Raw genomic sequence first — 24791 nt, 5'->3', positions numbered from 1 at the left:
TATCAATGCAAAACGTTTTTGTTTTTAATTTTGCCATACTATTTATATGCATTTTCATGAGACTGGGCTCGATTATTATGCACACACTTACAGTATTTGATAACCAGAAGGATTTATTGACATGCTGTTTTGTTGTATATATATATATATATATATATATATATATATATATATATATATATATATATATATATATATAATTGCATTAATATTTTGCCTGCTGAATAAGACATAAAAAAAAATCTAAGTGACAATATTTAAAATCTTTAAATGACAGAAAATCCATGGCACCATGTGTTGTGATTCAGTGACTCAAGCACACGCACAATATTTGACAACTGCAAAAATGTTCTCTTAGCAGTTTGGTACTTCAGTTATTCAGCTTGAGAACCATTGCTGCTTTAAAAATGTGTTTCAGACTTATTAATTTATTTTTGTATTTTGTAAGTTAAGATGATTTTATTTAATTTTTTTAATGCCATTTCATTGTGCCAATAAAACAACATTTAAACCAGTAATTATGCCTCATGTATTTTGTATTATTTTTTATTTTTTGTGGAATTGTTAAAATTACAATAGATTTGATGGTCAGGTAGGAATTTTGCTGTTGTGTCTTGGATTTTATTTCATTTTCCTTCCTTTCTGGCTTCAGAGTCATGGAGCTCAAAAGGTAAATATCTGTATCATCTAGTGAAAGATTGCCTTCAAGCTCTTAGAAGCTAAGTCTGTTTAGAAGCTTACCATGTTGCGCTGAATAGACTCTTAGTATGAACATAAAAGGAAGGATTTCTGTCAGTTTGCACAACCACAAAGCTCGCATTTATATCCATGATGTTCTTCTCTGTAGTAATAATACTTGAGGCCAATGCAACTTCATGCACTAAAGAAAATATTGGGATTAGTACTCTCAGCAGGCTGAGGTCTGTGAATTATGAGTTGGCATTCATGTTAGCAATGACAATGTCTTAGCTGGTGTCAGACCCTCTGAACGTACACAATTTCAGTTCATGGGCACTCTTTCCTAATTATACGTAGATGGTTTGAGCCAGTTGAGCTGTGTGTAACAAATCTCTAGAGCAACAGTAAAAAATTATGCTCATGACCACCGATTTGATGATGACACCACAAGAACGCAGTTCTTAGTAATAATTCTAGTCTTTAAATATGAATGATATATGGCACTTTTAGTATGTACTCTAATATAATAAAATACTTGTATGTGGAGAGAATATGATAGAGAAATAGAGAGAATGAACCCCAGATGGTGTATTTACAACAGAAACAAAAAATGTTAGCATTGACAATGTCTTAGCTGTTGTCTGACCACAAAATGTTTCTGTGACTTCTGTGTTTCTGTGTTTCTGTGACATATTTTACACATATTTTATTTAGTTCCATGTATTAAACACATTAAATCACACATAAAACTTGCTAAAACAGAACAGAGGCAGAGTTACGATGGCTAGATGAATTGATTTTTCATACTTATCTAGTCTAAACTATCTAAATTAGGCCCTCTTTTTCTTTAATATGTGAATTACCCTTATGCCCTTTTTACAGGCTTGGACAGCTGCCTAATTAAAAGCCATTTCCCATTTGTAAACCCCGGGGATTCTCCTGGTCCAGCAATCTTTTTCAGCTCAAAGAATCTGAAAAGTCCATGAAACAGCCTGTTAGTCTGATGGAAACCTATCCTATTGTTAAGTTCATTTGCAGTCTTTATTGGAAATGAAAAGCCTTCTCTGCCCCTGCAAAATATCTGAAATTATGTTCAAGCAGACTGGTCACCCGTTAGCATGTGCAATTAATCACAGTCCACCAATTACTCAAAAAACAATTACAAGAAGATATTACATGGTTCAAGACTCTCTCTCTCTTTCTCTCTCTCTTTGTAATACACACTTATAAAAGTTATTTAGAGACTCAGCCCTTTCTAGGTATAGTTGCTCCATACAGTTTGTTTGCAGAAAATCATTTATTATCAGGACAACAAAAGGTCAGCTCTGAGTAATCTATTAATCAGTGTAAGTGTCACATGAAGCCCTTCTTTGGGCTTTCTTCCCTCCCTATTTATAAGGCCCGCTGATAGTGAGCCATTACGTTTAATTTGACATCACAATCCATTCACATGCAAAAGTCCTGTAGAGATAAGTACATAGATTGCAGCTTCATAAGAGGCTTAACAATGATCTCTTTGGTTCCAGGTCAAAGTCTGTCTTATCACTGAAAACAAAACAAAACAAACAAACAAACAAACAAACAAAAAACCTATCTCTGAACACATGACATGTCAAGTGTATCTTCCACGTGCATGATAGATTTTCACAGCTTCAAATCCTTTTCTAGGTATGCATAGAAAGGATATCTTTGAAATGGAAATGCAAATGTGTGAAATGGAGGCAATTTCATCTTTCTTCTCATCTTTTCATCTACAGGTTTCTCTGTACTTCTCCTGTTTTGGTCACTCAGATTGATTGTATCTAATTGAGCATGGGCATATTAGACATAATAGCTCTATACATGGCTGTGTCTCGGCATAAAAGCCTGAAATTATTTGTGAAAGGCTCCTTTCCTTAGCTATTTGAGGTTGGCTAAGGTGGGAGGAGTTATAATTTTAGTAATTTATTTGGTAAAGAAAGAAGGGGAAAATATAGCAATGAGTCCAAGAGCATCATGATTGGTCTTGACAATCAAACCTGCCATGGTTGGATGAATAAATAAGCGTGGCCATTGTTAATTTTGCCTAACTTTATTTAATTAGCTTTATTTTACTGTGTTATTTGATTAATAAAGATGCTTTTCATTTTGCAAAATACCAGTAAGACGTTTTTTACATATTCTGTATTTTCAACAGACATAAACATAAACATAAACATAAACATTGAATTGTTTCAGGTCAGTGAAGTCTTTTCAGTGAGTCTATACGTTGTTTTTGGGGGAGTGTCTATTAACTTTTTCATCACAATATTTAATTAAGTAGATGTGGCAGATGTTGGAGGCTTATAATGGATTGTAAAAAGTTGTTGTTGGTAATTAAAGAGATTAAAGAGACTATTTTGTTTAGTGTGTTTTCATTTGTTTCAGACTCACACATAGTCATCAGTATGGTGATAATTGTTCATTTTAAGTAAGCTGGACCTAGTTCAAATGCATATTATTTATTGTCAATAAACCAGGAAATTAAATCTCCAGTCTAAAGTAAATGTTAATGCTTTGTCACATGATTTCTACTGAAAAGTTAATATGCATATTAAAACAAGTGTGATTAGAATTTATTTCTGTGTTAAAAGACATTTAAAAATGCTATATTGTAGGCATGCAATTAAAATGAAATAATCAGAATGAAACAGATTAAATTTGCTCACTTTATTAATTGAGCTAATATAATAATGAATTTATCTGAGATGTAGAATTGTAAATAAATAAATAAACAAACAAATAATAATAATAATAATAATAAAAATAAATAATTATGTGATTAATATATTCTTGATAAAAAAATAAATAAATACATTTTAACTAAAAGTAGTTTGGTATTATCGTTTAACCCTTAAATACATACATTGGGTGTTTAGTGACCCACCATCTTTTCTTAGGACCCATCACATCAAAATGTTTTTTAGGCCTGAAAACGCAAGGCACACCATTTTTTTGGTCCAGTATGTGTTTTTTTTTTTTTTTTTTTTGCTGCTAGGCAGCCACCAAATCAGTTGACCTATTGATCAAAGGATTATAGCATAAGTGCTCTAAAATCATTGGTTTTTGCTTTTAAGTAAACTCTCATATTAGCAGAAACCTTAAAAGTACAGCTCTGGGTAACCCGTGACAGACACCAAATGTTTCTCCTTCATCATTGCATTACTATATTGAATTACAATTACTATATTCCAGACAATTTAAATGTCACTGTCATTTGATGGTGGATGGGGTGAATAAGCTGCCAAAATCAAACTATTAATTTTAAAGTCACTGAAAACTAAAAAGTCTGTTTAAAAATGAGCTGTGGGGTGAAAGCATGGTTGCATCACTTGACATTTTAGAGCCATTAATTGATTGATTGATAAAAAAAAAATAAAAAAAATAAAAACATTTGTTAAATATCTATGAAACCACTGTGAAGACAAAGTTTCACAGATTCGAAGGGACTTCTCCTTTTTATAATCATAAGACTTAATTTATTCACTTTTTGTTTATTCACTTGATATGCATTTTCAACAGGATGGAAATATAATAACAAAAAACACATAAATAATAAAAAGCTATTTTCAGAGCCTGATACAGATTTTTTTGTATTAAATAAACCTACAGGATAAAGGATATTGTATTTTCTATCACAGAACTGAACTGAAAATTTCGGACTCGGTTTATGATTTGTAGGGCTTTTCGGGAAATTGCATTTTAAAGTGAATGGTACTGGAAAAACCCAAAATAAATGCTTTTATGTTAAAAGAACCAAACCAGCTCGTCAAATGGATTCACTAAGAGCTATCTGAATACCTGACAAGAGATTTCATTAAATTCTGCTGGGTAGAGAGCATACTTCTCCTTAATTGATTTATTGTACATACATTTGATGAATGATCTTGATATGGAATAATATACTGGATCTGTGGGATAGCAACATTATTCAACTGGGCTCAGTGAAGCTGTTCAGCATGATGACATGCAACCATCGAGCCAACTGGCATCATCACTCGATATGCTGCTGACTGCGCTGTGATAGAATAACAAATGCTGTGAAAAGCAGATGTGCATCAGTTCACTGTGTTTTATTTTGTTCAATATGTCATTGGAAAGAAGAAAAATAGTACACAAATAACAATAGACTTTTAATTAATTTTGGCCAAAAACAATTTTTTAGGTAGGCCTATAAAATTGAGACAAAAGAAACCCAATATTGTTATAAATATTTAAAATATAGAAATATATTGCAGTAAAAGGATATAAAAGTTACTATGCATATTATTTGCATATGAGTCTTAAAGCAATGAGCTGAATGAACTGCATTTTGCAGCAAATTTGATAAGTAATGCAAAACATCCATTGCTCTTTAAAACATCAGCTTAATATGGAATATTATAATGTAAGCTACTGATGAAAACTCAATTTTTATTTAAAATTATAAAGTAAACATTCAGAAGAGGAAGAAAGAAAAACTTCAAAAATTAATTTAATATATTTTTAAACCAAATAAGCCATGGAAATGAGAACCAATTACACCTGCAAGATAACAAGGCTAATGGCGTAAGATAATATTCACAATCACGGTGAGCTGCTGAGGAGTAGTTAATATACGGTAGCTTCTGTCATGATGATTTATGACTTTGACCTTTGACCTTTTGACAGGTTGAACTTCCGGTAACCTTATGATGGATGGGCGGAACTTTCCGACTTCAAGGGTTAGCCTATGACCTTTGCAAGCATCGATCATGTGCTTTTGACAGAAAGTTTACCCTATTGACCTAATTAGTTCTAAATCATGGTTTTGACGGCTAGTTTAAACGGAAGATGAAAGACTCCCACGCATCGATCATGCGGTTTTGACAGAAAGTTTTACCCTATTGACCGTTGGTTTGTTTGAAGTTTATCACAGTTAGCTTGTTTGAAGTTTGTGTCAGTTAGCTTGTTTGAAGTTTATCACAGTTATACGGTTATGTGTGTGTGTGTGTGTGGTTATACGGCTTCTCCCCCCACCCATTACATTTATGAGCGGTGTATAAATGGGATCCGTGTGTTCTACATTTTATATATATATATATATATAAAAACATTCTAGATTTTCTATAATCTAAAAAACAATTAAAGGTTGAAAAACATTTCAGTTATATAATTTATATAATCTAAAACACATTTTAGTTATTTCACATTTATATATAAAACATTTTATAATTTATATAATCTAAAACACATTTTAGTTATTTCACATTTATATATAAAACATTCTATAATTTATATAATGTAAAGCGATTTAACCAAGGTTGAAAAAACATTCCGTTCTTTTAAAAAAGGTTATAAATTAAACTGTATAAAAAATATACTGAAACCGACTGTTTCAGATAAACAAGATCCATTTTTCTTTTAGAGAGCAGAAAGGAGGTATTTTCACACACCTTTGATCCTGACCCTCTGTGTCCCCACTGTCTGTGTTTGCACGCCACAGTGCACACTCGTCGGAATTTACTAACCAATCATAATATCTTCAAAGCCATTTTTTAATTAAAACCAAACGTATCTCACGCGGGAGTACCATGATTTTGACAGTTTTCTGACGGTTCACCTATGAATTACGGTTGGTGCCCGGCTAGCATCTCTCGTACCCCTCTCTCTCTCCCTCTCTCTCCCTCTAATGCCTGTGTACACACATTCGTCTCCAAGTCTTATTTTCTTCTTTTAATGAATATAAACACATTATACATTCGCAAACAATATAAAACAAAACATTTACATTAGTTTTGTTCATCACTAAAAATATACATTTTACCAGGATCGGGGAAAAAATATATAATTGAACAGAATGAAGAATATGGTCTATTGAGGAACCCGGACGTGTCATTGACACAATTCAGTTAAATTCATTTCACATTATTTGTTGCAAGACATTTTCTATATTATATTTAAAACCTTTTATATCCATCTTTATATCATATCTTTTTCAAAAAGCTGTTTAATTATTTATTTTAACCGTACACCTACAGTACCACCATACAATAAAATGCTGCATGCACGTACACTTTTAAGCGATCTGAATTATGACTAGCCTATAAATTTCATCATAAGCCACACGTACCTTATTATATAACTATAATATCCACGGCGCTATACAAATTTGTATTCTGATAAACCATATAAACAAGCGGACATACGCGTGGACATATCAAGTTAAAAAAGAGACTTATCTCTATTTTAAACAATATTAAATTATATATGACGGCATGTTACTAAACCGGAACATACATTTTAAACAAGTATTCATCGTTTTTATAAAACACATCGCAGTAACAGACATGTTACTAAACCAAAACAAATAATTTTATCATACATTTTTTTTTAATCATGTATTCAATCAGTACTTATACAACATATTCAAACACATTTTAAACATATTTTAAACAAAAACTAATCATAAAATTACAGACATGTACAATCATGCTGATCACATATTATGGGATATTCAGACTTTTAGCCACTAATACGTTTTAGGATAATGAAAAACACCAACGTCTGAGGGGTGTCAAAATATCTCCAGTCCCCAAAACCCACTCAGACTCCAGGGGTTAAAGAATATGAAAATAAATAATTATATAATGACATCGGGCTACTAAAGCAATTCATTAAACAAAAAAAGGTATTCAACATTTAAGATAATCAAACTTATAAAACACACCATACCCTTCTTTTTTAAAAAAGATAACTTATTTTAAATGTGATAGCATAGTATATATACAATAAACATTTCTGATGATACATATAAAAATTTATCCCTTACATTTTTAGACCGGTGAGAGATGTCCAAACATGAATGAAATATCCCCAAAATAAAATAATACGACTTAAAAAATAAAATAAAAATGATTAAATCATAAACAGAATCTCACAGGTCCTCGTAGTGAAATGTATGTGAGACCTGAGGGGCTGCTTCACACACACCCCGCGCAGCCGAGGGTGGAGTTCCAGACCGCATGATCTAAGTCAATGGTGTACATTATTTCAAAGCTAACATTAATGTAATTTTTTTTAATAATCAGTACCCCCAGTACATCTGATGTCCGTTGATTCTTAATTCATGATATGTATTACCTAAAATATTTTATATTTTTATATAATATTATATAATAAAAAATTATTTATATCATATTATATCATATCATATGTATGATCATATTATATTAGATGCATCATGCATTAATCACTTTAGATTCTTTAAAGTTCTTATTTTTAGCACCATCTTCAAAGTTTTCATACCATCTCTCTCTCTCTCTCTCTCTCTCTCTCTACCCCTCACACACACACACACACACACACACTCACTCTCTCCCCCTCTCTCACACACACACACACAATCTCTCTCTCTCTCTCTCTCTCTCTCTCTCTCTCACACACACACACACACACACACACACACACACACGCACACACAATATGAAACATGATGCCAAAGTCTTTCTGTATGTTTTAAAAAATAAAAAATAAAAAATATTGATTTAGCTTTAAATCTATGCTGAGGAGCTCGTTTGTTTGTCACAGTATAGACTGTGAAGTTTAGATGAAGTTGTTTTATCTTTTAGAAGAAAGACCCTCGATGGTATTCAACCATTAAAGTTGGTTCAGGAAAGACCCACGCGTCCTAGAGATGTAATTTATGTGCGTTGCTACGGTCGTAAACCTTTCACATATCCACGGTACTTTCAGACACAGAGCAGGAAAGACATTTGCAGGCCCTCTGCTTAGCCGTCCCAAAATACCTCCATTTAAAAGCAAAAATATTAAAATGACCGCCTGTACATCTAACAGGCTGTAGTTCTATTTTATATATTTTATAAAACCATAATATTTAACCCGACAGTATCCCCCCATCCCAACGTGTGTTTTCCATCAGTTGTTTGCCCTTCAGCCTTATTACGTAGTGCTTTTCATTTAGCCTACTGTAAGATCCCTTTACACTAGTGTAATGAAAGTTAACTTTTCTTAAAGTTTATAGTTGTATTTTACTGTATCCCCATCCTTCTATCCTGTAGATTGTATGCGTTCTGTAAAATAACAAATATACATCTTGCTTAAAGTCACTAAAATAATTACACCTACAATTTGAAACGTGTTTAAACACGTTGTGTGTCACTAAAGCAAGGCACACCGTCTATCGTCTTTTTTTTTAAATAACCCGATGACAAATCGTCTCTTCATATAATTTATGCACCCGAGTGCTTTTCTCTCCAGAGAGGAAAACCCTTTCTCTTTGGATATGTTTGGCAGAAACATAATTTCTACATCAGAAAATTTTTTTAAATGTACGCTGAACTTTTCTCATTCGACAGAAATACTATTTTCAAATTATTTACCCGGCCTATAACACTCGGTGTAAATGTTCTTACCTAGAACAGAAAACATAGGCTTTGACTATTTTGTAGGCATCTTGTAATGTTAAATGGTTTACTAAAAAACAGTAATCACCAGCAGCTGTGATTTTTCAAAAAGAAAGAAATGTACGAGCTAAGGATGTTTCAACTATTATCATCATTTCCCTTTGACCCGGATAAAGCGGTAATTAATTTTCTATGCTAGTGAAACAATATACAGTTCTCATACTATTTGTGTAAATAGCTGTGCTAAAACATTTATGACTTTTTTTTTTGCGCAGGCCAGCAGATCGTGTCAAGGGTGTTTCACATCTAAGAATCCCAATGTTTTGTAAATGACATTTTTCTTACACTTCGAGATTTAGCCGTATCAAGATTTTGGACGGACGTTCGCAATTTGTTTGTCGGACCGTACGTTTTTATGCGATCTTTGTGCGGCGTCATCTTAATAGGAATAAATGAAAATTAAGAAATTAAGTTACAGTTTTTCTCTTTGAGATATTTATTTTAGCTCAACTTTGTGTCTGTCCAAAAGTGTGATCGCATGAAGCATCGACGCAAAAATGAAGTCTAGCTGTTTTACCCTTAAAACTATTTCAACCTAAACAAATCAAACGGTACACTCGTTTAAGTTTGAGTGTGTTACAGTTTCCACACTCTTGTGATATACATTTTATCCATAACCTTTCGTGTATTCGAGCGACCAAATCACTAAGAAAGAGAGTATAGTGAGAAATGCATTTACAACGCATATAGAATTCAGAATACAATTGTTAAAGTATTTTTTATTTTTTTTTTGTTAAATGTTGGTTTGTAAATGATATTTTTATTACTCCGTTAGATTTAGTCAACGTGTTCGGATAGCCGATGACACAATTCACATTTTTTTTTTAAAGACTCCTGTAAGTCCATGCTAACTCTCGCGTGGGAAAGAAAGCGGGGTGAGCACATTCTATTCATTTAAGAAAAATTATTAAACATTTGACCCAACTTTTTTTTAAAATTATTTTGACAAAACACGACACGACGACATTAAAGAATGTTATCAGCTCCTACGGCCATCTTCTTCGATTCAAATAAAGCAAAATCTCTAGTGTACGTGTGTATGTGCTAAACATCTTTGCTTCTCCACTTCTCCAGATTTGTTAGATGGGCTACCGTTGTAATACAAACACATTTGAGAACTACGACGTTCTCACTTTTGTAACGGTTATAGAAAAATGCCGTACACACTTTTGCATTTCATATTTCGGTGATTTTAGCTGTAATGAGCACATAAGACAAAAATTGTCAACGTGTGACTCGTAAACATGTATCATTTTATTTATTCATTTATTTTTACCAGAGATAGTCGACCGATCTGTTGACACGTTGTTTTGCAGTTTTCCCTGACTGCGGTCAAACATACACTGCCTGTTCATAGGAATTTTACATCTAGAGCTCTTGTTCATATAGCCGATGACCGTATTCGCATTGTTTCAGCATTTGCCGCTTGACATTAAAGAGCAGGCCTATGCGTACTCCCCTTCGGTCGTAAGCATAATCATCTACCATGCGCTGAGATTTTTCTGATTTGTCCACTTTTGACGGATTTGCTAGAGGGAATATGTCACCTCGTTGTAACGTGATTACGTTTAAGATCCATAAGACTGAACTACATTCACCTGAAAAGGTTATAGATATAGACTTTTATACAGGAAATGTGTATCAGAATAACAATTACCTAATAGTGAAATCCACTCTTCTAAACTATTGTGAAAACTTTTAATGTTGATCCGGCCCACCAGCCGTGTATCTTTTTCATTGTTTTTTAGATAAAGACTATTCTCAGAGTATGTTCAAACAGACAAAAACATTAACAAAATAGAGTACAAGATGATTAAATGATTGTCAAGAGAGTGTTTAAACTGAGATTGTGATGCATTTTAGAGCTTTTTCTGGTCTACCTGTGTCACAAAGACAAATAATAGCCACTACCTCGACTTTTAAAATGAGCCTTACCATCTTCTGTTATGACTCTTATACTTAATACAAACCCATCTACAACACTAAAGTTAGACATTAAAAGTCATTGATGTCATGGATGTGGTATTTTCATCGTATGCATCTCTAAACAGTAATTCAATAAATAAACCGCTGTTGATAAGTCGTTCATTTAAGTGAGAGGCGGGATGATTTTGACCGTTTTAGTCATTGATCGTGCTTAAGGTCTGATCCGGAAAACGCGCTACAACTGTAACTGCGCTGTCACGTCTACATAACCCGCTCTTCTTTAAGAAAACCGCGAGGCGAGCAGTTTCTGACATCTATTAATTCACTTCATTTTTTTCACCACCGCAAATGTTTTGTTTAGCATACATGTTAGTTTTAGTCATTTACATAGGTGTCACGCATGAAGTTTATAGTTATTTTAAATAATTATGATAGAGTTACAGGTTTAGGTAAGTGGGGTGCCTGTAAGCGGTGACAACTTCGAGCATCGGAGACGACGGTGCTACTCAAACAGCCCATATCTTTTAACAAAAACTATTGTATTCCATGTTACTAAGACAAAATCTGTAACAGCGTTCATCAATATGTTGAAATGAAAATAAACATACAAAACTTTATAATGACCGTGAGTTCAATATAGCCTAACACCGCATAGACAAATGTTTGTTCTAACGCTTTCGCCCTAAAATTGCGAGATTTCTTTACTTCGCCGTGTTTAATGGACGCTAGAGCGAACTGTAAACCACACACTTCCTCATCGCATTACGCTAAGAAACTGCACATGGTTAAAGCTATTACACCATAAACTGTCTAAAGTTGTTAATGTACAAGCACAGTAAACTATTTCTACAAAAAATATCATTGCACTACTGTTTTTGCATATAATACATCGTTCAACAATACTTTTGCACACTCATTCGACTTTATTTATTACCGCCGTTCTCACGTTCCTGCTGTTCATAATGTATATATAATCCTTCATTGCTCGGTTCATCATGTACATACGATTCCTACATTGCATTCATATTTATATTCTGTATATACTCTGATCAATATCGTATATAGCAACTACACTGTATATTCTGTATAGCTTTACTTACTCTGCACTTTTATGTATATAAAACACTATATTCTTGCACTTCTGGTTAGATGCTAACTGCATTTCATTAGCTCTGTACTTGTACTCTGCATAATGACAATAAAGTTGAATCTAATCTAAACAAGTACAATCGTACGCTTCCAGGACTCTGCTCATTCTTTCTGTTTCAATTTGTTTAAACGGACTTTCGCATTCTTATCTTATTTTCACCAACTAAGCGTTATTCCTAGGCCTCGCGGATTGTTTTCTAGTTTTGGCCTTCAACCTCTTTGTTCATACGTCGCTATATCTCTGTGAATTTGCTCGATTTCATAAAATATCTTTTACGTTATATCATTATACTATCCTAGTTTATATCAGATACAAGTTTGTTTCTTCATATTTCTCGCAAGTCAAACCCCTAACCACGGCCCTTCACCCTCCTCCGCTTTTTGAGCGCAACACCCACAACCTATTTTTTTGTAGAATGTACAGAAGATCCACCGCTACTTCCTCGTGACTACGGCTAGTCTTTATCCCCTGTGAGCGGCTGACCTCATAAACTCTGCAGTTATCGCAGGTTTTCTTATGATCCGCGAACAAGGGTTTTACAGCGCGGTCGATGGAGTATCTGTCAGTATCTACGTGGACTGACAGAATCGTCTTTGTCTGAAACTGACGCACTCTCAAGTTTTCAAATAATAAGGCTTCGACGGATCTGAACGCTTTGAAAAAAAAACAAAACACTGGATCGTCTTGGATTAAAAAAAAAACACTGGATCGTAGTGGATTTTAAAGCGCTCGGTTTACGTCTTGGAACAAATTCTGAAAAAGATGTCCGCCACTACCAGCGCTGCTGCGGATGGTCGAGTGGAGTGCGGCTGTGCCGAAGGAAAGATGTGTCCTGTAAAAGCCAACATAGACTCTATGTTTAAACAATGTTACAGAGAGCAAATGATTGATCTGATGCGTAAAATCATAGACGATGCGTCTGATCCGAATCTTGATTGTACGACGGATTCCAAGCGCGTAACAAATCTCAAGAAAGAAATGTACGTTGTAAGAAGACTGAAAAATAATCCGTGGCCCGATTTGACGAGCTTGTATACGACCAGCAAGGCGCCGATTTGTGTAACGACCAGAAAAATTCTGTATGTGACGGCCGAATGTAGCGGCGAGATGTACATTAACGAGACTCTCTGTCTGTGTACGTGCATAACGGATTTGTGTGTGATGTTAGTCGCTAAACATTACGGTTTCGCCATACCTGAAATTATTGAAACCGTCGTTGATTTCATAGTAGAACAAAACTTGAGGGCCTGCCGAGATTTTCTTTTCTGGCTAGATAACTTGTGATGTCATGTCATTCCTATTGTTTGTAATAACAATTTGATCACTTTCTTCATTACTTCATTGTAAATTCAACACTGTTTTGTTGAAATAAAAGTTTGAATCCTCTCATCGGATATTCTTTCTCAGAGTTCATTTTTTGGATTTTAATGATTTAGCACATTACAATGAGTATACTGTCGCGGATACTCTAACGGGAGTAGATGTAAGAGAAATATGAAGAAACAAACTTGTATCTGATATAAACTAGGATAGTATAATGATATAACGTAAAAGATATTTTATGAAATCGAGCAAATTCACAGAGATATAGCGACGTATGAACAAAGAGGTTGAAGGCCAAAACTAGAAAACAATCCGCGAGGCCTAGGAATAACGCTTAGTTGGTGAAAATAAGATAAGAATGCGAAAGTCCGTTTAAACAAATTGAAACAGAAAGAATGAGCAGAGTCCTGGAAGCGTACGATTGTACTTGTTTAGATTAGATTCAACTTTATTGTCATTATGCAGAGTACAAGTACAGAGCTAATGAAATGCAGTTAGCATCTAACCAGAAGTGCAAGAATATAGTGTTTTATATACATAAAAGTGCAGAGTAAGTAAAGCTATACAGAATATACAGTGTAGTTGCTATATACGATATTGATCAGAGTATATACAGAATATAAATATGAATGCAATGTAGGAATCGTATGTACATGATGAACCGAGCAATGAAGGATTATATATACATTATGAACAGCAGGAACGTGAGAACGGCGGTAATAAATAAAGTCGAATGAGTGTGCAAAAGTATTGTTGAACGATGTATTATATGCAAAAACAGTAGTGCAATGATATTTTTTGTAGAAATAGTTTACTGTGCTTGTACATTAACAACTTTAGACAGTTTATGGTGTAATAGCTTTAACCATGTGCAGTTTCTTAGCGTAATGCGATGAGGAAGTGTGTGGTTTACAGTTCGCTCTAGCGTCCATTAAACACGGCGAAGTAAAGAAATCTCGCAATTTTAGGGCGAAAGCGTTAGAACAAACATTTGTCTATGCGGTGTTAGGCTATATTGAACTCACGGTCATTATAAAGTTTTGTATGTTTATTTTCATTTCAACATATTGATGAACGCTGTTACAGATTTTGTCTTAGTAACATGGAATACAATAGTTTTTGTTAAAAGATATGGGCTGTTTGAGTAGCACCGTCGTCTCCGATGCTCGAAGTTGTCACCGCTTACAGGCACCCCACTTACCTAAACCTGTAACTCTATCATAATTATTTAAAATAACTATAAACTTCATGCGTGACACCTATGTAAATGACTAAAACTAACATGTATGCTAAACAAAACATTTGCGGTGGTGAAAAAAATGAAGTGAATTAATAGATGTCAGAAACTGCTCGCCTCGCGGTTTTCTTAAAGAAGAGCGGGTTATGTAGACGTGACAGCGCAGTTACAGTTGTAGCGCGTTTTCCGGATCAGACCTTAAGCACGATCAATGACTAAAACGGTCAAAATCATCCCGCCTCTCACTTAAATGAACGACTTATCAACAGCGGTTTATTTATTGAATTACTGTTTAGAGATGCATACGATGAAAATACCACATCCATGACATCAATGACTTTTAATGTCTAACTTTAGTGTTGTAGATGGGTTTGTATTAAGTATAAGAGTCATAACAGAAGATGGTAAGGCTCATTTTAAAAGTCGAGGTAGTGGCTATTATTTGTCTTTGTGACACAGGTAGACCAGAAAAAGCTCTAAAATGCATCACAATCTCAGTTTAAACACTCTCTTGACAATCATTTAATCATCTTGTACTCTATTTTGTTAATGTTTTTGTCTGTTTGAACATACTCTGAGAATAGTCTTTATCTAAAAAACAATGAAAAAGATACACGGCTGGTGGGCCGGATCAACATTAAAAGTTTTCACAATAGTTTAGAAGAGTGGATTTCACTATTAGGTAATTGTTATTCTGATACACATTTCCTGTATAAAAGTCTATATCTATAACCTTTTCAGGTGAATGTAGTTCAGTCTTATGGATCTTAAACGTAATCACGTTACAACGAGGTGACATATTCCCTCTAGCAAATCCGTCAAAAGTGGACAAATCAGAAAAATCTCAGCGCATGGTAGATGATTATGCTTACGACCGAAGGGGAGTACGCATAGGCCTGCTCTTTAATGTCAAGCGGCAAATGCTGAAACAATGCGAATACGGTCATCGGCTATATGAACAAGAGCTCTAGATGTAAAATTCCTATGAACAGGCAGTGTATGTTTGACCGCAGTCAGGGAAAACTGCAAAACAACGTGTCAACAGATCGGTCGACTATCTCTGGTAAAAATAAATGAATAAATAAAATGATACATGTTTACGAGTCACACGTTGACAATTTTTGTCTTATGTGCTCATTACAGCTAAAATCACCGAAATATGAAATGCAAAAGTGTGTACGGCATTTTTCTATAACCGTTACAAAAGTGAGAACGTCGTAGTTCTCAAATGTGTTTGTATTACAACGGTAGCCCATCTAACAAATCTGGAGAAGTGGAGAAGCAAAGATGTTTAGCACATACACACGTACACTAGAGATTTTGCTTTATTTGAATCGAAGAAGATGGCCGTAGGAGCTGATAACATTCTTTAATGTCGTCGTGTCGTGTTTTGTCAAAATAATTTAAAAAAAAAGTTGGGTCAAATGTTTAATAATTTTTCTTAAATGAATAGAATGTGCTCACCCCGCTTTCTTTCCCACGCGAGAGTTAGCATGGACTTACAGGAGTCTTTAAAAAAAAAATGTGAATTGTGTCATCGGCTATCCGAACACGTTGACTAAATCTAACGGAGTAATAAAAATATCATTTACAAACCAACATTTAACAAAAAAAAAAAAAAAAAATACTTTAACAATTGTATTCTGAATTCTATATGCGTTGTAAACGCATTTCTCACTATACTCTCTTTCTTAGTGATTTGGTCGCTCGAATACACGAAAGGTTATGGATAAAATGTATATCACAAGAGTGTGGAAACTGTAACACACTCAAACTTAAACGAGTGTACCGTTTGATTTGTTTAGGTTGAAATAGTTTTAAGGGTAAAACAGCTAGACTTCATTTTTGCGTCGATGCTTCATGCGATCACACTTTTGGACAGACACAAAGTTGAGCTAAAATAAATATCTCAAAGAGAAAAACTGTAACTTAATTTCTTAATTTTCATTTATTCCTATTAAGATGACGCCGCACAAAGATCGCATAAAAACGTACGGTCCGACAAACAAATTGCGAACGTCCGTCCAAAATCTTGATACGGCTAAATCTCGAAGTGAAAGAAAAATGTCATTTACAAAACATTGGGATTCTTAGATGTGAAACACCCTTGACACGATCTGCTGGCCTGCGCAAAAAAAAAAGTCATAAATGTTTTAGCACAGCTATTTACACAAATAGTATGAGAACTGTATATTGTTTCACTAGCATAGAAAATTAATTACCGCTTTATCCGGGTCAAAGGGAAATGATGATAATAGTTGAAACATCCTTAGCTCGTACATTTCTTTCTTTTTGAAAAATCACAGCTGCTGGTGATTACTGTTTTTTAGTAAACCATTTAACATTACAAGATGCCTACAAAATAGTCAAAGCCTATGTTTTCTGTTCTAGGTAAGAACATTTACACCGAGTGTTATAGGCCGGGTAAATAATTTGAAAATAGTATTTCTGTCGAATGAGAAAAGTTCAGCGTACATTTAAAAAATTTTCTGATGTAGAAATTATGTTTCTGCCAAACATATCCAAAGAGAAAGGGTTTTCCTCTCTGGAGAGAAAAGCACTCGGGTGCATAAATTATATGAAGAGACGATTTGTCATCGGGTTATTTAAAAAAAAAAGACGATAGACGGTGTGCCTTGCTTTAGTGACACACAACGTGTTTAAACACGTTTCAAATTGTAGGTGTAATTATTTTAGTGACTTTAAGCAAGATGTATATTTGTTATTTTACAGAACGCATACAATCTACAGGATAGAAGGATGGGGATACAGTAAAATACAACTATAAACTTTAAGAAAAGTTAACTTTCATTACACTAGTGTAAAGGGATCTTACAGTAGGCTAAATGAAAAGCACTACGTAATAAGGCTGAAGGGCAAACAACTGATGGAAAACACACGTTGGGATGGGGGGATACTGTCGGGTTAAATATTATGGTTTTATAAAATATATAAAATAGAACTACAGCCTGTTAGATGTACAGGCGGTCATTTTAATATTTTTGCTTTTAAATGGAGGTATTTTGGGACGGCTAAGCAGAGGGCCTGCAAATGTCTTTCCTGCTCTGTGTCTGAAAGTACCGTGGATATGTGAAAGGTTTACGACCGTAGCAACGCACATAAATTACATCTCTAGGACGCGTGGGTCTTTCCTGAACCAACTTTAATGGTTGAATACCATCGAGGGTCTTTCTTCTAAAAGATAAAACAACTTCATCTAAACTTCACAGTCTATACTGTGACAAACAAACGAGCTCCTCAGCATAGATTTAAAGCTAAATCAATATTTTTTATTTTTTATTTTTTAAAACATACAGAAAGACTTTGGCATCATGTTTCATATTGTGTGTGCGTGTGTGTGTGTGTGTGTGTGTGTGTGTGTGTGTGAGAGAGAGAGAGAGAGAGAGAGAGAGAGAGAGATTGTGTGTGTGTGTGTGAGAGAGGGGGAGAGAGTGAGTGTGTGTGTGTGTGTGTGTGTGTGAGGGGTAGAGAGAGAGAGAGAGAGAGAGAGAGAGATGGTATGAAAACTTTGAAGATGGTGCTAAAAATAAGAACTTTAAAGAATCTAAAGTGATTAATGCATGATGCATCTAATATAATATGATCATACATATGATATGATATAATATGATATAAATAATTTTTTATTATATAATATTATATAAAATATAAAATATTTTAGGTAATACATATCATGAATTAAGAATCAACGGACATCAGATGTACTGGGGGTACTGATTATTAAAAAAAATTACATTAATGTTAGCTTTGAAATAATGTACACCATTGACTTAGATCATGCGGTCTGGAACTCCACCCTCGGCTGCGCGGGGTGTGTGTGAAGCAGCCCCTCAGGTCTCACATACATTTCACTACGAGGACCTGTGAGATTCTGTTTATGATTTAATCATTTTTATTTTATTTTTTAAGTCGTATTATTTTATTTTGGGGATATTTCATTCATGTTTGGACATCTCTCACCGGTCTAAAAATGTAAGGGATAAATTTTTATATGTATCATCAGAAATGTTTATTGTATATATACTATGCTATCACATTTAAAATAAGTTATCTTTTTTAAAAAAGAAGGGTATGGTGTGTTTTATAAGTTTGATTATCTTAAATGTTGAATACCTTTTTTTGTTTAATGAATTGCTTTAGTAGCCCGATGTCATTATATAATTATTTATTTTCATATTCTTTAACCCCTGGAGTCTGAGTGGGTTTTGGGGACTGGAGATATTTTGACACCCCTCAGACGTTGGTGTTTTTCATTATCCTAAAACGTATTAGTGGCTAAAAGTCTGAATATCCCATAATATGTGATCAGCATGATTGTACATGTCTGTAATTTTATGATTAGTTTTTGTTTAAAATATGTTTAAAATGTGTTTGAATATGTTGTATAAGTACTGATTGAATACATGATTAAAAAAAATGTATGATAAAATTATTTGTTTTGGTTTAGTAACATGTCTGTTACTGCGATGTGTTTTATAAAAACGATGAATACTTGTTTAAAATGTATGTTCCGGTTTAGTAACATGCCGTCATATATAATTTAATATTGTTTAAAATAGAGATAAGTCTCTTTTTTAACTTGATATGTCCACGCGTATGTCCGCTTGTTTATATGGTTTATCAGAATACAAATTTGTATAGCGCCGTGGATATTATAGTTATATAATAAGGTACGTGTGGCTTATGATGAAATTTATAGGCTAGTCATAATTCAGATCGCTTAAAAGTGTACGTGCATGCAGCATTTTATTGTATGGTGGTACTGTAGGTGTACGGTTAAAATAAATAATTAAACAGCTTTTTGAAAAAGATATGATATAAAGATGGATATAAAAGGTTTTAAATATAATATAGAAAATGTCTTGCAACAAATAATGTGAAATGAATTTAACTGAATTGTGTCAATGACACGTCCGGGTTCCTCAATAGACCATATTCTTCATTCTGTTCAATTATATATTTTTTCCCCGATCCTGGTAAAATGTATATTTTTAGTGATGAACAAAACTAATGTAAATGTTTTGTTTTATATTGTTTGCGAATGTATAATGTGTTTATATTCATTAAAAGAAGAAAATAAGACTTGGAGACGAATGTGTGTACACAGGCATTAGAGGGAGAGAGAGGGAGAGAGAGAGGGGTACGAGAGATGCTAGCCGGGCACCAACCGTAATTCATAGGTGAACCGTCAGAAAACTGTCAAAATCATGGTACTCCCGCGTGAGATACGTTTGGTTTTAATTAAAAAATGGCTTTGAAGATATTATGATTGGTTAGTAAATTCCGACGAGTGTGCACTGTGGCGTGCAAACACAGACAGTGGGGACACAGAGGGTCAGGATCAAAGGTGTGTGAAAATACCTCCTTTCTGCTCTCTAAAAGAAAAATGGATCTTGTTTATCTGAAACAGTCGGTTTCAGTATATTTTTTATACAGTTTAATTTATAACCTTTTTTAAAAGAACGGAATGTTTTTTCAACCTTGGTTAAATCGCTTTACATTATATAAATTATAGAATGTTTTATATATAAATGTGAAATAACTAAAATGTGTTTTAGATTATATAAATTATAAAATGTTTTATATATAAATGTGAAATAACTAAAATGTGTTTTAGATTATATAAATTATATAACTGAAATGTTTTTCAACCTTTAATTGTTTTTTAGATTATAGAAAATCTAGAATGTTTTTATATATATATATATATAAAATGTAGAACACACGGATCCCATTTATACACCGCTCATAAATGTAATGGGTGGGGGGAGAAGCCGTATAACCACACACACACACACATAACCGTATAACTGTGATAAACTTCAAACAAGCTAACTGACACAAACTTCAAACAAGCTAACTGTGATAAACTTCAAACAAACCAACGGTCAATAGGGTAAAACTTTCTGTCAAAACCGCATGATCGATGCGTGGGAGTCTTTCATCTTCCGTTTAAACTAGCCGTCAAAACCATGATTTAGAACTAATTAGGTCAATAGGGTAAAACTTTCTGTCAAAAGCACATGATCGATGCTTGCAAAGGTCATAGGCTAACCCTTGAAGTCGGAAAGTTCCGCCCATCCATCATAAGGTTACCGGAAGTTCAACCTGTCAAAAGGTCAAAGGTCAAAGTCATAAATCATCATGACAGAAGCTACCGTATATTAACTACTCTGAGGCAAGTCTATTTTTGCCTTACATGATTACTTTGTAGGAAAATAGGGAATAAGATGTGAATAAAATGTATCCATTAGGGAGTCTAAACGCTGTGGGAATGGTGTGTTCTGTGTGTCGTGAGCTGCCTGCCTGCATCTCATCGCAATGATATTTGGTGCAGATGAGAACACTCACAACCTGGCACAACACCCCCTTAGACATAATGCCAAAAACGGTCTGAGGCACATCAAAGATGCCGCTTCCATTTAATGCTTTCATTCTGAGAAAATACAAATGACAATTAGCCTGTTGCAGATGCCAGTGCTTTACATCACACATTTGAAATATAATATTGTGATTGACAATCATGACGTTTATAATACATATATTCACAAAATGCATGCTTTTAAGTTCCTGTGGATTAAAGTGCCTGCCAAATGAATACATATTAATAAATTAATTCACTGTATCGATCCAAATACAGCAGCGGTCTGAGGGGGAATTTTCCAGGCAGGCTGCAGTGTAAACCAATATTGATCAAACCTGCTCTCCTTACATTGTTGAAATAAAATGGTAGTGTTTTCCATCATATCCCTTAGCTGATAATTATGAATCCATAGACGGATAATCTCTCTCTAAATCTGAAAATAGCCTTGATTATTAATGACAATTTAATCTTTCTGATTACCAGCCCAACACTAATAACCATAAGAAATGAATAGAACCAATCATGCTGGGCCATTTATCACATGATGCGTGGCCGTCCCAGACCATGTGAATTGGTCACTGGTTACTGATAATGAAAATGAACTCTTCTCATAGGTCAGTTTTTTGCTTTGGGGATGTCTGTCAGCCTCCAGCATCCAGCATCATTGGTAAGAGATATAAAAATGTATCCACCTTTTTCCTGAATGCGGAAGTAAGCCTATGGGTGAAACTTCCGTTCCATTAGCCGCTATAGATAAATAATGAGGAGAATAACAATGTGCAGTAAATGGTAAAACTGCCACTGCCACTCTTTCCTGTTGGGTACTCAGAGAAGAGGAAAAAACTTGTTAGTGCTTGGTTGAGTTCCGTTCATAACTGTGTGTTATTTTGTGCAAATCATGTACTCAGAGCAATATTAGAGGACCCATAATTCAATCTATGATTACTGTTAATGGGACATATTTTATTGCGGAGGGAAAGCCAGCATGCATCACAGTTGCTCTTAGGAGAGCATCTAAAATGGCAGGTCACATTAATTCATCATGGAAGCTAGTATTCATCTGAAGTAAACTGAATAAAGCAATTTTTATGCAATTGTATTTCCCCTTATTTCAGATGTTGTAAATGCAATGGCACGGAACATCAGTAATTGCTGTTTTCTCCAAGTCAAAACAGCTTTGGGGCGGTCTGCTGTTCAACCTACTAATTAATGTCAAGTGTTGCATTGTTTAGCGTTTGTTACAAGCATAACTGCTTACCTGACTCTGAATCAGTTTACACAGCGAACACAGAGGCATCTTGATGATCTTTGTATGTATGTATTAAAAATTATTCATGAACTCATTATACACAAATCCAACGTGTCAATGCGTGCTAAATATTTTACTGAATACATTTCTGCCTTAAATTACAAAGAGTGTGTTGAGAAAATATTTGAATTGACAAACATGTCATGTAGGGTGGTTTGAAGGATAGAATATAACAGATTCAAAGACTGTATGGTAGTGCAACAGTCTCTTTTTCACAGGATTCAGACCAATTACTGCTGGAGAGCTACTGTCACAAATGATTAGCAGAGCAACCGAACAGCCGGGGCTTTTTGAGTGAATGGTAATAGTAATTGTGATGACTGTCTCCTCTCATGCCCTTTGTGGAACCATGGACTGAGCTTAAATGCAACACCGCAATTTATACATATAGCAGACACTTCTATCCAAAGCAACTTACATTGCATTCAGGCTAACAATTCCTAACATGTGTTCCCTGCGATTAGAACCTCAAACTTTGCACTTGCTAACGCAATGCTCTACAATTTGAGCTACAGGAACACTTGTATTTTACACTCCTATATTCTGCACTTCTTACTGTTGATAAAAGTGAATGTATTAGAGTAATAAACAGTGTAGGACAGTAGCAACTGTAATAACTTTACTGTTTGCAGTAACTAGTAGTGTAACTACAGTAATTACTAAGATTTAGCAATACTATTACAGTTACTGTACTATCCATAAAACAGCTAATTACTTATGACGAGACGTACCCTCTGCTCTGGGGCAAACGCAAAGGATTTGCACAAGTGGCCATTGACTCTAAAGTGGTGAGCGACTGTCCTTCTTACTCTGCTCTTTTCAGACAAACTGCTTTTATTGTACTAAGAATCTTGCACTTGTCCCTATAGCCAGTTATACCCATGTTTACTCAAAACTTGAAGGAGGGATTTCGCTCTCTTGGGACATTAAGTGAGTCACCAACAAAAGTCTGAACTTTCACACAGTTGTAAATTATCATCTAAATATATTATGAAAGAGGTCACTCTTAAATTAATCTGGAAATTCCTTCAGGGTTTTATCGCTGGGTGCATGAGAGTTATTTTCGATGACTCAACCCCTACTGACTTAAAGTCCAACAATCCAATAAATCCTAGATTTATTTTCATAATTTTCACAACTTGCACAGGCACATAAAGTTACCCGTGCAGCAGACATATGGAAATATTAAATATGTAAAAAAAAGCTTCAGCAGATGTAAATATTGCCATTAGATTGATTTTGTCAGGAAAAAATATGATCTGAACACTGATGTGTAAGTTGTGGCATTACTCTGGCATTTCATGGCTTGCTCACCCACATCCCTCTGATCCAAATATATATTGTATAAAATGTTTTTAGAGAATAAAACATTTTCTTATGAACTTATATGACTTCTTTTGTTAAAATGCATTATGCAATATAATCAGATATAGGTATAACACAGAAATTACAGCTACAATGAGCTTCAAGCTACACAACAATAAATGAGATTAATAGAACACTTTTACATATGTGTCATTCCATGAAATCAGTGCCTTTTGCGTCTCTAAGAAATGATGAAAGAGATTTAAAATAACAACGGATAAATTTGCAATTTAAAAACATAATGACACTATGTATTGTTTCATCAGTATTACATAAAAAAGTCAATTAAATATTATTTTACATAATTTAAATAGCATTCATGCTGATATGGGTAAGGGTTTTGGCCTGTCCCTGCCAGACTCTGTTCCGTGTGTGTTTTCTTCTGCCACATGCTCCATGTTATGTTTATGTCCTTATTTGGTCTTCCTGTTCCTGTTCCCTAATTAGGGTTAATTTGTCCCAGGTGTTTCCAATGTTTATTGTGTCATTGATTTCAGGAGTTCCTCATTGTGTCCCATCTCTAGTCTTTGTATCTAATGGTTTCCTGACCAGTTATGAGTTCTTCAGCCAGGACTGTATTCGTGTGTGTCTGCCTGCCCTGTGTTTCCCCAAGTTGGAAGATTAAAAATTGTGTATCATGGAGTGTCAATACTGTTACCATTCTAGAAATGCAAATTGAAACATTTATTTATTACTGATGTAATTGTAATGTAATTGATGTAATATAATCAATATCTACAAGTAAAATAGTATCTAAGTGAGTGTACAACATGCTTTTGTGAACTTGACCCTTAGCTAGAAATGCGGAAATTAATTTGAAACCATCAAACCTGTTACTGTCATAACAGGTTTGTTACTTTTCAGGGTAAACAGTTTTGACATTTGAGTAACTGGGATTAAATATATTAGGTTTCACCCTGTTTTTAAAGACTGTCTGTGTAAAATGCAAACATTTT

This window comes from Carassius auratus, chromosome 27 (assembly GCF_003368295.1).
Source record: "Carassius auratus strain Wakin chromosome 27, ASM336829v1, whole genome shotgun sequence".
Taxonomy (NCBI): domain Eukaryota; kingdom Metazoa; phylum Chordata; class Actinopteri; order Cypriniformes; family Cyprinidae; genus Carassius; species Carassius auratus.
This window is presented reverse-complemented; position numbering follows the sequence as displayed.